Source organism: Lagenorhynchus albirostris, chromosome 13 (genome assembly GCF_949774975.1).
Source record: "Lagenorhynchus albirostris chromosome 13, mLagAlb1.1, whole genome shotgun sequence".
Classification (NCBI taxonomy): domain Eukaryota; kingdom Metazoa; phylum Chordata; class Mammalia; order Artiodactyla; family Delphinidae; genus Lagenorhynchus; species Lagenorhynchus albirostris.
The window spans coordinates 72,011,639-72,027,642 of NC_083107.1; the positions used below are offsets into that span (position 1 = coordinate 72,011,639).

Sequence of the window (16,004 nt, forward strand, 5' to 3'; positions counted from 1 at the left end):
AGATATGAAGGAATCAAGGAGCCAGGCAGGGCAGGCTTTGTGGGTGTACTTACCTGTGTAGCCACACTTGATTTAATACTCTGCTGTTGCCATCTTAAGATTCTTAATAATTTTTTTAAAAAATACATTTCATTTTCTACTGGGCCCAACAAATTATGTAGCTGGTCCTGGACCAGGAATGAGCCATGCGATAGTTGGGAGAAGAGCACTCTGGGCGGAGGGCACCCGTGAGAACACAAGAGCTGAAATGAACAAGGAACAGAAGGCCAGTAAACTGGAGTGGGGAAGGCAAGAGGGGAGAGTGACAGGAGCTGACATCAGGGAGGTGGGGGAGAGTGGACCCTTGGAATTGGCTGTCACTCTGAGTAAGATGGCAAAGCCATTGACCAGAGTGGTGACATAATTTGACCTTCATTTTAAAACAATTATTCTGGACTTGACTTATTTGGTTATTACGCATTCACTGTAAGATTTACCTATTTCCCAAAATAGACTAACAGCAATTTTACCAAAATTAGCTACATAACTGATAAAGAAGCCTTTTTAATTTTTTAAATTCAAAATGTTAAATAAAGATTTTAAATACTTCATGAAAGTAACAAATTATCAACTCCCTAGGGTTATATAGACTAAACCTTTTAAAAAAATTTATTCCTTTCCTAGACAGTTTGAATTTTTAGAACCTTACAGCTAAACTTCCTAAACACAAATATTCCTGTCCACAGAAATATCCTTTTCTTTACCTATTTTTACTGGAAAAGGGACTGTACATATCCTAGAGAATGTTTAATCTTCTGCTATACTTCAGTTTCCTCCCTTGAGAGAGAAAAGAAAAAAAATCATGCTCCATTGTTGAATAACACCACTATTTCATGAAAGAAGATGTTTCTGCCAAATGTCCAAGGGAAGAAATCTTACTCATTTCTATTGCTGGTTAGAGCATTTCTTTTTGAAAAAAATAAAAATTACAAGTTTCTGAAATGAAATCTGAAGATTATCCAGTATTAAATATATAGAATTTTTAAAATGGATATAAGAGCATGAAAAGAAAATTTGAAGCTACCAAAGGATATTCTAGAGTGAAAGAGGGAAGTACTGTGTACACAAAGTATATTAGAGCCTTATATTTGTAGTTATAGAGGTACCTTTGTAATGTGGGTCCAGTGTGACTGTCAAAGTTGATGCAAGGCTCTTGGAAGAGGAAAATATAATGCATGTAGCATCCTTCCAGCACTTTGCACGTACTTTTGCATCTTTTATCTCACTATATCCTCACCATTCCTGAAATGGGTAAGTTGGGTTTTATTTCTAATGTGAGATGAAGAAATGGAAGCCTAAAGAATTTAAATAATTAGCTCACAGTTCATAGCAAACCACTGACAAAACAAAAATCTAGACATCTTGACTCTCAGTTCAGTGCTCATCCCATGTCCTCATACTTGTTCCCTTGATGTTAAGCAGATGAAGTGGCAACTGTGTGTGCTTTGTGAAATAGACCAAAACAAATCTGTTGTACAATGATCACTGATGGTGGTGCAAGGAGCAAAAAGAGATAGGAAAAAACCACACACACACTGTTTAAAAGGAATATAAATTGGAATTCTTCACAATGAAAAACTTCTGTTTTGCAAACGATACTGTTAAGAAAATGAAAAGACAAGCCATGGGCTAAGAGGAGATATTGGCAAAACAGAAAGGACTTGTATCCACAATATGTAAATTGCTCTGCAAATTCAATAATAGGAAAACATCCAACCAATTAAACATGGAAGAATATTTGAAGACACTTCACCAAAACACAGGGATGACAAATAAGCCCAGGAGAAGTTGCTCATCTTCATTAGTCATCAGAAAAATGCAAATTAAAATCACAATGAGACACTGCTACACACCTAATACAAAGGCTAAAATAAAAATATCAGACAATATCAAGAGGTGATAAGCATGTTAAGTGACTGGAATTCTCATATCTTGCTGGTGGGAATGCAAAATGTACAACCGTTTAGCAATTTTTTATAAGTCACTGAACAACCCAGAAATGCCACTCCTAGATATTTACCCAAGAGAAATGAAAACATGATCACAGAAAGGCCTGTGCCTGGATGTCTATAGCAGCTTAGTTCATCATTTCTCTAAACTGAAAACAACTCAAAATGCACTTTAATAAGTGGATAAACAAACTGTGGCACATCCATGTAAAGGAACACTATTCTGCAGTGAAAAGTACTGAGGCGTGTAACACCCTGGATGAATCTTGAACACATTCTGCCAAATGAAAGACGCCAGACTCAAAAGGTTGCATACTTTATGATTCTATTTACATGATAATCTGGAAAAGGCAAAAACGGATCAGTAGTTGCCAGGGGCTGAAAATAGAGGGAGAGCTTGATTGCCAAGGCGCATAAGGACTTTTTTTGAAGGAGATGGGACAGTTCTAAATCTTGACACTGGTAGCTGTTACATTATTTGTAACCTGATGTGTTAAACTCATAGAATTGCACATCAAAATGGTCAATGTCATACGTAAATTATGCTACATTTAAAAAGGAATACAAATACATAAAATCTAGTTGAAATCAAAAGACATGATAACTAGTTGATGTCAAAAGAACAAATATGCCAGACAATAAAAAAACATAAATTGTCCAAAGTGTCTCCTATTTGACAGTAAACTTAAATTAGCAGTTGAAATGTCCAATTACTATCTTTGAAAGTGAAACTGAATCTAACATCTGATTGGTTAGAGTCCATGTACAACTTTGAAAACTACATATTAACGATAACATAAGAATGAAATAGAGCAATGAGTGATCTAAATAGCTATTTAATATAATTTTCTAAATGAATTAACCAAAAAGGCCTTTACTTACTAATTTATTCAGCTATACAGAAATACAGAAATAATCTGAATAATCAAGCCTCCAGGATATAAACTGGAAAATCTTTACTCAACAAAGGCAAATAGCCTGAGGCGCCACTTGCGGTGGGGCGGCGGCAGGCAGCTGCGCACTGGCGGCCCTGTGCGGCGGCTGCCGGACTGCGGCTCGGGGGCGGTCGCACGAGGGCCCCGCACGGGGCACCTGGGACCGCCCCAGACATGAAGTGCTACCTTTGGGAGCGCTACCGGGAGGCGAAGAGGAGCACGGAAGAATTGGTTACTTCAGTTATGAGCAACTTGTAGAATCCAGATGCCATCTTCTCAAACAATGAGATGAGCCTGTTGGACATTGAAATCTACAGCTTGAAATCTACGGCTTTGATTATGATTACACCTTGGTGTTTTATTCTAAGCACCTCCACACACTGATATTTAATGCCACTCGGGACCTTCTCATCAACGAACACAGGTATCCCATGGAAATCAGGAAGTATGAGTATGACCCAAACTTTGCAATCCGTGGACTGCATTATGACGTGCAGCGGTCGGTCTTGATGAAGATCAGTGCTTTTCATTACATCCAGCTGGGAACTGTCCACAGAGGCCTAAGCGTGGTCCCTGATGAGGAAGTCATTGAAATGTACCAGGGCTCCCATGTGCCTTTGGAACAGATGAGCAACTTTTATGAGAGTTCCCACGGAAACACCATGACATCATGTCCATGTTCATGGACATCTTCTCCCTGCCCGAGATGACCCTGCTGTCCTGTGTGAACGAGTACTTTCTGAAGAACAACATCGACTATGAGCCTCTGCACCTGTACAAAGACGTCAAGGATTCAATTCGGGAGGTGCACACCAAAGAAATCATGTACAGAGCAGTTGAAGCAATATTGAAAAGTACATCTGCTACCCTGAGTAGACCCATGCAGTGTTGGCCAAACTGGCTGATCATGGCAAGAAGATGTTTCTCATCACCAATAGCCCCAGTAGCTTTGTGGATGAAGGGATGAGGTATATTGTTGAAAAAGACTGGAGGGACCTGTTTGATGTGGTCATCGTTCAGGCAGAGAAGCCAAACTTCTTTAGTGATAAGTGGAGTCCCTTCCAAAAGGTGAATGTGAGAGGCGTCTTACTCTAGGATAAAATCTACACGTTGCAGAAAGGCCAGATTTATAAGCAGGGCAATTTAGATGAACTTTTGAAGTTTACTGGATGGAGGGGATCCAAAGTGTTGTATTTTGGTGACCATATATACAGTGACCTGGTGGACTTGACCCTAAAGCATGGCTGGTGAACGGGTGCAATTATCCTGGAATTGAGATCTGAGCTCAGAATCATGAACATGGAAAAGTACATTCAAACAATTACCTGGCTACAGACCTTGACTGGGTTATTGGAGCAGATGCAGGTTCACAGAGATGCGGAGTCACAGCTGGTTTTGCAGGAGTGCAAAAAGGAGAGGAAGGAGTTGAGAGAAATGACCAAATGTTCCTTCAGCGCCCAGTTTGGAAGCTTGTTCCGCATAGACCAGAACCCCACGTACCTCCTGCGGCGCCTGTTGCGATTTGCTGACATCTACGTGGCATCCCTGAGCTGCCTCCTGAGCTATGACATCAGCTACACGTTCTACCCCTGGAGGACCCCACTGCAGCACAAGCTTCCTGCCTGGTCCGACAGGCCCCCGGCCGCCAGGCTGCCACTCCTGCAGGAGGCCCAGGCCAAGTAGCCAGTGGCCCAGCCACGTTGGGCGCGAAAAGCCAGGACCAGCGGCGGCCCCGCACTGGGCAGACTTTGTGTGGACGTGACTGTCGCTTACAGACATGCCTTGTGATATCTGTTTTGTACATTATGGAGGATACCCCCCAGCTCGTGAAGACAGGAGCCAGCAGCCCACGGGGACTGCCTTCCTGTACATGTGGGGACAGCGGCTGGCTTCCTGTCAACACCCTGTGATCAGCCTTCTTGTTTACTAAGGTACCGTAACTGGCGTCAGATTTTCTGGGATGGGGAGGCTTCTTGATACCATCTCTGGATTCCAGCAGGTGACGTTTTGAAACTCTTCTTGACTCTTCCATGGAAAATGCAAGGAAAAACTGGACATTCACAGGCCGTGCAGGGGCCCAGTGATGTGCGCCGGTGAACTGCTCACAGAAAGCTGATGCTTGAGCGAGCGCTCCGATAGCATGCCACGATGTCAGCGGCAGAGATGGTCCCTAGATGACAGCCGGTTCCCAGATATCTTCTCGTACTAGGGCTTTGGCACTCTGGTGCCTCACTTGAAAGCAGACTCAGCCTCTCTGGAAGTCTTTCGTGAGAAAAAAGAACAAGAGAAGTTGCAAGTCCTTGGTCTTGATTGTCCTCAGTATCCGTGTCCCGTGTCCTGCCCCCTGCAGGGGAAGGATCATTGTGCCCCAAGTGACGGGCAGGTTCACTCTCTCCCCCAGAAAAGGAGGGCAAAGAGAGAAGAGCCTCTGGTTAAATTCCAGCCAGCAGAACAGACTTTGTAGAATGAGGCTGCGCGAAACGAACAGGTCAGAAGACAAATGCCAGTGCATTTGCTGTGCGTCTCCCAGGACTTTATTTTACCTGAAACTGCTACCCGTGTATTGCTTGAAGGTGATCATTGGAGGATGGAAAATGAAACCAAAAAACTGTCCTTGTAATGAAGTGCCGCACCGTGACCCCCACCGGGTGTGCTGCAATCTTATTAAAATGTGTATGACCAGAAAAAAAACAAAGAAAAGAAAAGGCAAATAAAGAGCAAAAAACATTACCTTTGAGGGCTATTCTTCAACTGGTCAAAAGGAATAGATGTGCTATAAGTGCTTGAGAACCATCACAACTTTAGTTCTTAGTATTGTACGTGATTATTGCTTATTTGCCCTAAGTATTTGATATTTAAGTATTTGACATGTTGCCAACATGGTCAGAACCCTATCACCCTTTTTCATACTTCATTTCTAGTAGCTTTCATGATCTAGTTGTCTTAATGGAAAAGCCTGGTCATTCTGTGGAATCTCTTTTCCTGTCTTGGCCTTTCACGCAGCCTTTGCTGTCTTGTGAAAATGCAAAGATCTTGAGTTTAGGAAACACAGTCATGTTTGTCCACGAGGTAGAGAAACACTACTTTGTACTCGGGCAATCAGACTGTAGAAATAAAAATGGGAGAATCAAAGAGGAACAAATGAAAGGAACCTTGAAATACTATTTTCACATCTACTAAAATAACAACTGTAAACAAACAACCAACAATAGTTCTCATCCCTGCTGATGCTATGATGAAAGTGGTACATCAATTTTTGCTTGTGGCCTTGTAAGTTTCTAAAATTATTTGTGATAACAAAATGGAAGTACAGTGCCTTGTGAGGTCTGAAAAATGTACATTTGATTAAATAATTCTCCGTTTAGAAATTTATCCAAAGGAAATAATTTGATGGGAGAAAAAATGATGCCTGACCCATATATCAACCCAGAATGAGCTAAAATAGCATTAAAATAGAAAGCTAATTAAATGTACACCATTAGGGGAATTGGATAAAAAAGAAAAGAAATTTAGCGGAATACAGACTTCGGGGACTTCTTAGGTAGCATGAGAATTAGCTTTAGCTACCTGTGCTCAGCACCTATGTTTATACATCCCGTTTCCTCCTGTATCACCCCTCCAATTCTAAGCACCATTTAACAAACTATACCTTTCATTTATTTTCTTCATTTTTTGTCTCCTTTAACAAAAGCCACCCCTTGAGTGCAAGGATTTTTGCCTGTTTCCTTCACTGTTGTTTTTTCTGTGCCTAGAGCAGTTCCTGGCACATAGCAGACACTAAATAAATATTCATTAAACAATTATAAAAACTGAATGCAAATATACTCAGTAAGGATTTTTTAGTAGCCTGATTTTGATTCTGTTTCACTTTTTGCTTAGCCATTTAAAAAAATTAGTTCATTCAGCAAATATTTACTAAGCCCTGCTCTGAGCCAGGCATTGTAATAGGTGCTGGTTCATAGACATGACCCAGACAGTTGTGATCCTGTAGTATCATGGGGCTCACAGTCTGATGGAGAAGAGGGCCCTGGAGCCAGAGTCACGAGGGAGACGAACCGGGAGGAGAGGGTGCTATAGGGACGTACGACAAGGGGCTTCCCCTCCCTAGGGGTTAGAGAGCCTTAGGGATCAAAGCCTTGAGGGATGAGGAACAGCTTACTAGGGGAGGATGTTCCAGGCCTGGCGGACACACATGTGAAGGACCTGAGCCATGATTCCGGCACTTCCGAGGCCAGGAGGGCCGAAGTCGCCGTGGTTGGGGTCATGCCCACTGTAGGGGGCATCGTGCATGCTGAGAACCTGAAGGCGGACTGGAATGAGGAGGCCCTGAACCCTCGTCAGCACTTGGGTCTCTATCTTGAGGGCAATGGGAAATTATAGACAAAATATAGATGTAACAGAAGAATGATCTGGTTGAACCTGAAGTTTGTGGAAATGGCTGTGGTTCCATATAGAGCATGGGCAGGACGCATATAAGACTGGAGAGAGCTGGTCCCAGAGGGTAACACAAGCGTGAGCTGCAGGTCCTGGGTCCAATTCCTATTGTGTTCTTCGATCTCCCCCTGGATAAAGGAGATCTCTGTTCTGTCTGCCTCATTGAGTGGATATAAGAGGTGCCGTGGTTATAAGGCTGAAAAATGCTGTTAATGTGAGGTGTGGTTTGTCTTTTTCATCTGACCTGGGCAAGGAGAGCATGAAAATGAGGAGAAGGTCTGTATTGTCTCAGTGCTCATATGTGAGCTGAGAATGGGCTTATTCTCGTTGATAGTCCATCTGAAGATAATATGAAGACATTTGTTTGAGTCATACTTTCAATTCCTTTGATCAGTTTTCACAGGCTTAGTGATGCGGTACATTAAGTGATCTCTGTTTTCTTGCTTTCACCATAGAGATTAATTTGGTAGCAGAAACAGAGGCTTGCTATGGAATTATGAAGATGCGAATGGTTGCATAGTTCTTCCCGCTGTCCCCAAAACAGGCCTGGGCCCTGGCCGCAGGTCCTGAGGGAGGCGGTTTCCCTGTGGAGTGCCCTAACTTCAGGGCGGGATGCTGGCTGCTGGTGCCCCCCTGCTGCCCCTTCTCCATTTCTAATCAGTTATTCGCCTGCTGCAGCTTGGGGCCCAGCCTTTCAATTATTCAAGAATCAGAAAGTATTTGTTGCCTGATGCAGGATTTGCTTTTCTTCAACAGAACAAAACCCTGGTAGGTGAGATTCACCACCTGGGGCAGCTGGGTCTCTGGATGCTTGCAGGTTGCCTTCAGAGGGGCAGTTGCTCTGGGAAGGGGTTCGGTTCAGACAGCATATAAAGTGGATGGAAGAAAGGAAACGAGACAAACAGATGAATAGGGAACATCCTGATTTTGCCTTCTATTTGTCGAGCTAGAAAGCTAGAGCATGCTGAAATATACAGAAACCTCAGGCACTGATTGAGGAAAGAGGCAGCTTTGCAGGGAGTGGTGAGAATTCCGGTTCCAGCCTAGATTCTGCTGCTAAACTGTCCTGTGTCTCTAGGAAATCATCTCTCCTCTTTGGGCCATTGTCTCTTTACCTGTGAAATGAGAAAGATGGATTATTTGATCTCTAAGATTCCTTCACTTCTGTGACTTTTAATTTCAGAGTGATGTTCAGATCTTGGTGCCAGCCCTTACTAGATCCTCTGCTTCGGATGGAGCTGGTGCTGTTATAATCTCTTCTCTTCATTATCATCCATTCAATTCTTTATTCTTTCTTTCAACAAATGAGTATTGAGCACTTGGTGTATACCTGAGGGAACCCCTCCAGGGGGTCCTAGACTGTGGGTCTTGTGTGATACAGCCGGATTATGAAGGTAAAGTCATGTATCACTTCTCTGATGGCTTTCTAACTAGACTCTGAAGACTGGTTTAGTTCTAGAAGCCATGAGACCTACTCGTTTATGCATCTGTTCATTCAGCAAACATTGACTGAGCATAAACTATAAGCCAGGTGGCATATAAGGGAAAATCAAAGTTGAATCAGGTCAAGGGCTTGCCCTCAAATGTACATGGTTTTGTTGATAAGACTGATATATATTAGGAAAACTGTAATGCAGAGGGATAAATGCAAAAAAAAATTTACAGGCACTGGAAATTATGAGAGCACACAAGAGCAGCATCTTTGAATACTGACCAGGGAGCCAAGGCACACCTCTCAATAGGGCCTGGGATCTATATTATGTATATATGGGATATATATTATTTATATATAGTTATGAAATACATTTGTATGAAACAAAATTCAGAACATTCAAAAAAGAAAATAAAGATTACTGGTTATCTCATAATTCAGAGAAAATAACTAAAATTTTTTAAAAGATATATAATTTTGGTATACCTCTTCAAGGTATTTTTGATGTCTTTTCTTTCATTGTTTTGTCCAAAAAAATCGCACATAAATACTGCTTTGTAAGTTGCATATTCATTTGATAATATATCATTGACTTTTTCATATCATAAATAAAATTCTACTTTATTATTTTAAGAGCTGTGTATCATATTCTATTGTATAGATGCCCTATTATTCTTTTAGCTAATGTCCTATTGGGTTATTCTAAGTTTCCAATATTATAAACAACATTGTGATAAACACGCTTCTCTTTAGGACAAATTCTTAGAAGTTGGATATCTAGGTGAAAGGATATTTTAAATATTGACACACATTGCCAGATTGTGCTTTAGTTTAAAAGCAGAGTTATATGTGTGTGAGTGTATGTGTGTGTATGCACTCACAAATGCACCTGCATTTGCTTTAGCTAAAATTAACTGAGCACTTACTATATTCCAGATGTTAGACTAAGCACTTTAGATACATTATGTGATTTAATGATTGTAACATTTCAGCCCCAGCTGAAGTCCATATAGTCGTTAGAAGAGATACTTTAAGGAATATAATCCAGAAACACATTTTATTTGCTAACCCAAGAAACTTAGTGGTATTTGGAAGTAGAAGGGTAAGCATATAAAATATGAGAGGGATAATAAAATCTTGGTTTTAGCTTTGCTAAGATGTCAGTCTTAGCCATTGGTCACAGTCCATGACCTGTAAACTTAAATCCAAATGGAGAAGTTGCCCAACAAGAGTCTATGCTTGCTTCCATGATGCACATCCAACTTTGCAATAGTCCAGGGCATTTTTAGTTCTCTGTACCAGCTGATGTTGCTGCAGTGTTTCCTAGAAATAGGGAGACCCTAGGTCTTGATTTGCCCAGGACAGTCCTGGTCTATGCCTGTTGTCTTGAAGTAATTATTAATTTTGCATCCTTTCATTCTCAAAAGTGTCCACTTTGGAAAATAATTTACTTTGAGGAAATGTTTTACAGACTGGGCAGGGATTGCTATTGAGACTGAGTCAAGTTTGGGCAGTGAGATCACCAACTCCTGCCCCTTCCATTACACTATAGGTCAGGCATCTCTTTCTCTTACTTTCTAAAGCAAGTCACACCGCCTGAAATGCATCAGGATATCTGGTTTCCTCACTTATCCAAATAATAGCTGACAATCACAGAAAAAGCAAAAGTATCTGTGTAGTGAGAATTAGTGTGTTCTATAATAAAATTCTTGCCTTTGTCTATGGGAAACATTCTTATTCAAAGCCTGTCTTCTCTTCTTTTACTCACAGACCTCCAAAAGCTTGGGTATCTTATTTCCCACCCACAGGTGATTAAAAGGATAGGTTAGAAAGAGAAAGAATGCCTAAGGCAAACACTTCGGCATGAGCAAGCGGTGAAAGTGGCTTATATGAGAGGGAAAAGACGGAAAGCTTAAAAGGAAATGCAAGAACTGCCATGCAGGTACAAACAACCCAGCCCTCTGTAGAGAATCCATGCAGAGCGCAGTAGTGGGAGTTCATAATGATGACCTTGAATTATCAAGAAAATGTTTCATTGCATTTGGTAGGCTGCATTTAAGAAGGTACGGTAGCATGGAACATTTTAGACCAGATCTCTATCTAAGATACTTCATATTACTTAAATTAGACTTATAAGAGGTAACTCTTCAATAAAACACCTTGATTATACAGAATGACTTGACCTTCTGAGAGTCCTGGCCGGCTAAGAATCTAATATATTAAAAAAGTCATTTAAGTCATCTTTCCTGCCTTCAATGACTTCAAATTCTTGTTGATATTATAAGTTTTCATGCTTCCTAGATATCTTTGCATTTTCATAAAGGACTGTAAAAGACCAAAATGTCTTATAATCCTAAGGGAGTCAAGTTCTGGTAATATAATTCTAGGCACTGAGAACACAGGAGGAAAGTTTCAGGGGCCAAAGGATGTTTCTGGTTATCCATGCAGAGAGTGCCAGCTTTTCTTTGTGTGAAGATAGTCCTGTGAAAAGGGTTATCTTCTCAGCTGCTCATGTCTCGGGAATCATAAGTCCCCACCTCTGAGGGACCCTCTGGCCCTGAACCATGTCCGTGAGGCAAAGAACAGAGTGAGTCAAACATACTCCTGGCTGAGTAGAAGGTGAAAGAGTCCCCAGGGCGACTGAGGCACTCCTTGGTACTAATCAGAAACAAAGTTAGGAATCATTTAAGTGCCAAGTGGTCCTGAGCTCTGAGAGTCAAGACTGCTGGGGTTCTGAGAATTCTGGCTGAATATTCAGTAGGTTTCTGCTCATTAATTCCATCCATGGCAATGTTTAAAGTGTAATGAAAACTCAGTGCAAAAAATTAGAAGACTTTCAGCTTTTCATAGTTATCCCCAGGACACGCCAAATCTAAAACAGAGGAAGCAGAGATGGATGAGGCCCCCTCCTCTGCTTTGTTGCTCTCATTGGTGCCCCTGCAGGAAACTCAGCCTGGAACGTGGAGGAGCTCCCTGAGGACATAAAAACTCTAGATGGGAGGAGGGGCCCTCGCCCTTCCAAGGGTCAGTTCACCCTGTTACCTAAACCCTCTACTCAGTGGAGTAGATCTGAAGTCTGGGACAGTCACTTAAATCTGTTGAACTGTGATGCGTTCCTGCATGTTGTTCCCAAATGGAATTCAGGTTTGCATTTCTCTGACCAAAGCTTGGTGCCCCTCCCAGAATGTCACTAATCCAATACTTACTCTTCTTCTGGGAGGTAGAACCTTGATCTCTGTATCCAGGCAGGAAAGACAGCCACTCAGGTCCAAAGAGCTCTCCTTTGACTCCACTTGGCATTTCTGCATTTTCGGAGCGTTGGTTTCTCAATGTCTTCGGCTAGAGGAAAATAGACAGCAAGGCCATAAGTAGCTGATTCAGATATTCAGGGACCGAATAAACCTCATCATCCCAGTCTTGGGCTGAGGCAGTGACAGTGACTGCTTCCTGTACATGATCTCAGAGGTACATGGACATCTTCTTTTTCAAAACAATATTTTCTGTGGTTAATATTTATGATTCCCTATTAGATAGAGGCTTATTCTCCTGTGGCCTGTGTGGGTTCACCTTCTCTGCCTCATCAATCATTGCACCACTCATGTGCTGGGAGAAGATGTAGAGAAGGAGGGGTCCGAGGGGTGATGGGGATCCTGGGTACTAAGAACAGGGAAGGCATACCCCAGTACAAGAGGAATGCTGATGACAGCAGAGACACATTTCACTTCTTAATTCCTGGTGTGTGTCTCACACAGATTCCATTCCTTTACCCCGTGCGTTATGAGCTGAATTGTGTCCCCCCCAAATTTGTGTGTTGAAGTCCTAACCCCCAGTGCCTCAGAGTGTGATTGTACTTGGAGGTAGAGTCTTTAAAGAGGTACTTAATTAAGTTAAAATTAGGTCATTAGGATGGGTCTTAATTCTATCTGACTAGAGTCCTTATAAGAGGAGGAAATTAGGACACAGACATGTACAGAGGGGAGACCATGTGACGACACAGGGAGAAGACGGCCATCTACAAACCAAGGAGAGAGGCCTTGAAAGAAGCTGCCCTGCCAACACCTTGATCTCAGACTTCTAGCCTCCAGAACTGAGAGAAAACACACTTTTGTTGTTTAAGCCACTCAGCCTGGGGTACTTCGTTATGGCGGCCCTAGCATCTACTATACCCTGCATCATATCACCTCTGCTCCACCCTCCGACACACACCCACCAACGCACCCTACTGTCATCACGGTCTCCTGGGAATAAGGTCGTTGAGTTTGGTTTACCTTATGTCACCTGACCTCAAAGTACTACTTTAACATCTAAAGAAAGTCATATCTGCTACTGTACTCAGAAAAGCCAAGCTTAAAGTATTTTAGGTTTTATCTAGTTCAGGCTTTCAAAAGTCAGTTGCTATGAATAATAACAAGGAAGCTCAGGAAATTAAGGGGAGAGAGGCTGACCCCAGAGTGGGAGCTCCAGAAACAGGTTTGTTTTTATTATTTTTTACATTCTGTTTTCATTGAAATATACTTGATTTACAGTACTGTATTAGTTTCAAGTGTACAATATAGTGATTCAATATTTTATAGCTTATACTCCATTTAAAGTTATTATAAAATAATTGGTATATTTCCCAGTGCTGTATGATGTATCCTTGTAGCTTATTTATTTTATACACAGTAGTTTGTATGTCTTAACCTCATCCCCCTATCTTGTTGCTCCTCCCCTTCCCTCTCTCCCCTGGTAACCACTAGTTTGTTCTCTGTATCTGTAAGTCTGTTTCTGTTTTGTTATATTTATTCCTTTGTTTTATCTTTTAGATTTCATATACAAGTGATAACATACAGTATTTGTATTTCTCTGTCTGACATATTTCACTAAGCATACTCCTTAGGTCCTTTCGTCTTGTTGCAAATGGCAGAATTTCATTCTTTTTTATGGCCGAGTAATATTCCATTGTATATATGTACCACATCTTCTTTATCGATTCATCTCTTGATGGGCATTTAGTTTGCTTCCATATCTTGGCTATTGTAAATAATGTAGCTATGAACATTGGGGTGCACATATCTTTTTGAATTAGTGTTTTCATTTTTTTTTTTTTTTGGCTATACCCGGCAGTAGAATTGCTGGCTCATATGGCAAAAGACCACAGATAACAAACGCTGATGAAGATGTGGAGAAAAGGCAGGCCTAGTACACTGTTGGTGGGAATATAAATTGGTGTAGCCACTGTGGAAAACAGAGAGTTTTTGATGTTTCTTAAAGAGTTATTAACCACCATCCCCAGGCCAGAGAAAAACCTCAGTCTAGACCTAGGATGTAGGGGGTTCTAGAGTCCAAGGATGGGCCAATGTTAGTTGGAGCCCTTGCCTAGCTCCAACAGGAAGCAGGGTGTGCTATCTCTCAGGGAGAGCTCAGGGTGAGACTATAAGCCTTGGTGGATGGGCCACACAATGGTAGAAGACTGGGACCTGCCTGAACAAAAGGGTTTCCAGGGGAGAAAGATTCTCTCAGTAGAAGGAGGGTTCAAGACAAGGACTTGGTGATGAGTAAGAGAAAAACAAAACTATCAGCTTGATTTTACTCCCCAAAGCCGAGGTGTTGTGCTGAGCTAGCATAGCCAGCAATCACAGAGGCCCTTGTCACCTGTCATACCTGCCTGTCCTTCCCAAGGCGGAAGCCCAGACAGCCCATCCCTCTGTGTAACTCATTTCCACATCATCTACACTTTCCAATAAGCTCTTACTCTATTAGATTGCTTCCTGGAAGAGCCAAATATTAAAAATCACTGGTCAGTCAGTGCTTTATTCTGTTAGTCACCAGACTGATTTTTTAAGCTCAGAACCAATAACGCTGTGACCGCGAAGAATGGATATGGATTTCTCATTCTCACACACTCATATATAATAATAATAAAAGTTTATTAAACAAGAGACATGTTGTTTCAGGGAATTTTTCTTTCCCTTCTCCAGTGCCCCAAGGCTACAATATACAATCTTATTAACTTCCTGGAAGAAATACTCCCTTCCCTTGGTGAAAATGCTGAGCATTCATCTTTTTGGACCTCGAAAATGAGAGAGGCCTTTGACATGAAGGTAGGTGGGCCACAGTTCCATCTAGGGAAATCTAGGCGAGTGAGTCTGATTAGGAGATGCCCAAGGAATCTGCGTGGAGTCCAAGAAGCCTTTTGGAATAAATCCTCCTGGATGTCCTGGGCCAGGAAGATAAGGACAAAGGATCTGATAGTGGGTTGGCACAGCAGGGCATACCAGATCTGAGGAGACTGGACATATCGTTTAGTTCATGCTCCCACTCAATCATTCAGGGGACTGAGGCACAGACAGGGGCTGTCAGTTACCTAGTCACACAGAATAGCTGACGGAGCAGGAAACAGAAGACTGGCGTCCTGTTCTGGGCTCCTTCTTCCTTTGCCTTCCACCCCACAGTCCTGGATTGATCTCAAACTAAGCAACTTCATCTGCAATTCCTCCATCTCCTGTGAGGCGGCTTCAAGCTCCTCAGGGAGATCAGAGCCATATTTTGCCCTCCCTTCTCAGCCCACAGCAAAAGCAAGAGCCACACCACTCACACAGGCTGGGGAGTCAGCCGATATCAGCCGGAATCTGTTGAGGAATAAACGACCTCCACCAGGTGGTGAATAAGGTCAGGACTCAGCAGTCTAATTCATGGGATTCCACGTGACCATGGACAATATTTGCTCTAGGGAGAGCTGGCCATCAGTGAGAATCCCGAAGCGGCCTGATGGTGGGAGCTGCAGCCCTGTTTTCCTGGGCCAGAGCCTGTAGGTAGGGAGAAGACAGGGATGCAGGCTGTCACCAAGGGTGTCTAGATCAGAAATTTGTCAATTCCTCAGGCAACACTGCCTCTGGACAGCCAGGGGATTACCATTAGTTTGGGAGGATGGAGGGAGGGATCCAGGACGTTAGGGATCCTGAGGGGGTGATGATCACTGAGAGACAGCATGAGGATCTGGACCCCAAGGCAGAGGAGGGCCCCCACGTGTGATGCTCAGCTCCACCCAGCTCTACACAGCGGTGTCAGGATTTGCGTGGTCCTCACAAGTTGAGTGGCTGTTATGGACTGAACTGCATCCCTCTGTAGGTCATTGGAGGCCCTAACCCCCAATGTGACTGTATTTGGAGATAAGTCCTTCCAAGAGGTAATTAAGGTTCAATGAGGACATAAGGATGGGCCTCTAATCTAATA

General features: G+C 42.4%; 1 pseudogene; it reads left to right on the forward strand.

The window, feature by feature from the left end:
* Positions 1 to 3,082: 3,082 nt before the first annotated feature.
* LOC132531703 (5'-nucleotidase domain-containing protein 3-like) lies at positions 3,083 to 4,606 on the forward strand (annotated as a pseudogene).
* The last annotated feature ends 11,398 nt before the right edge of the window (positions 4,607 to 16,004 follow it).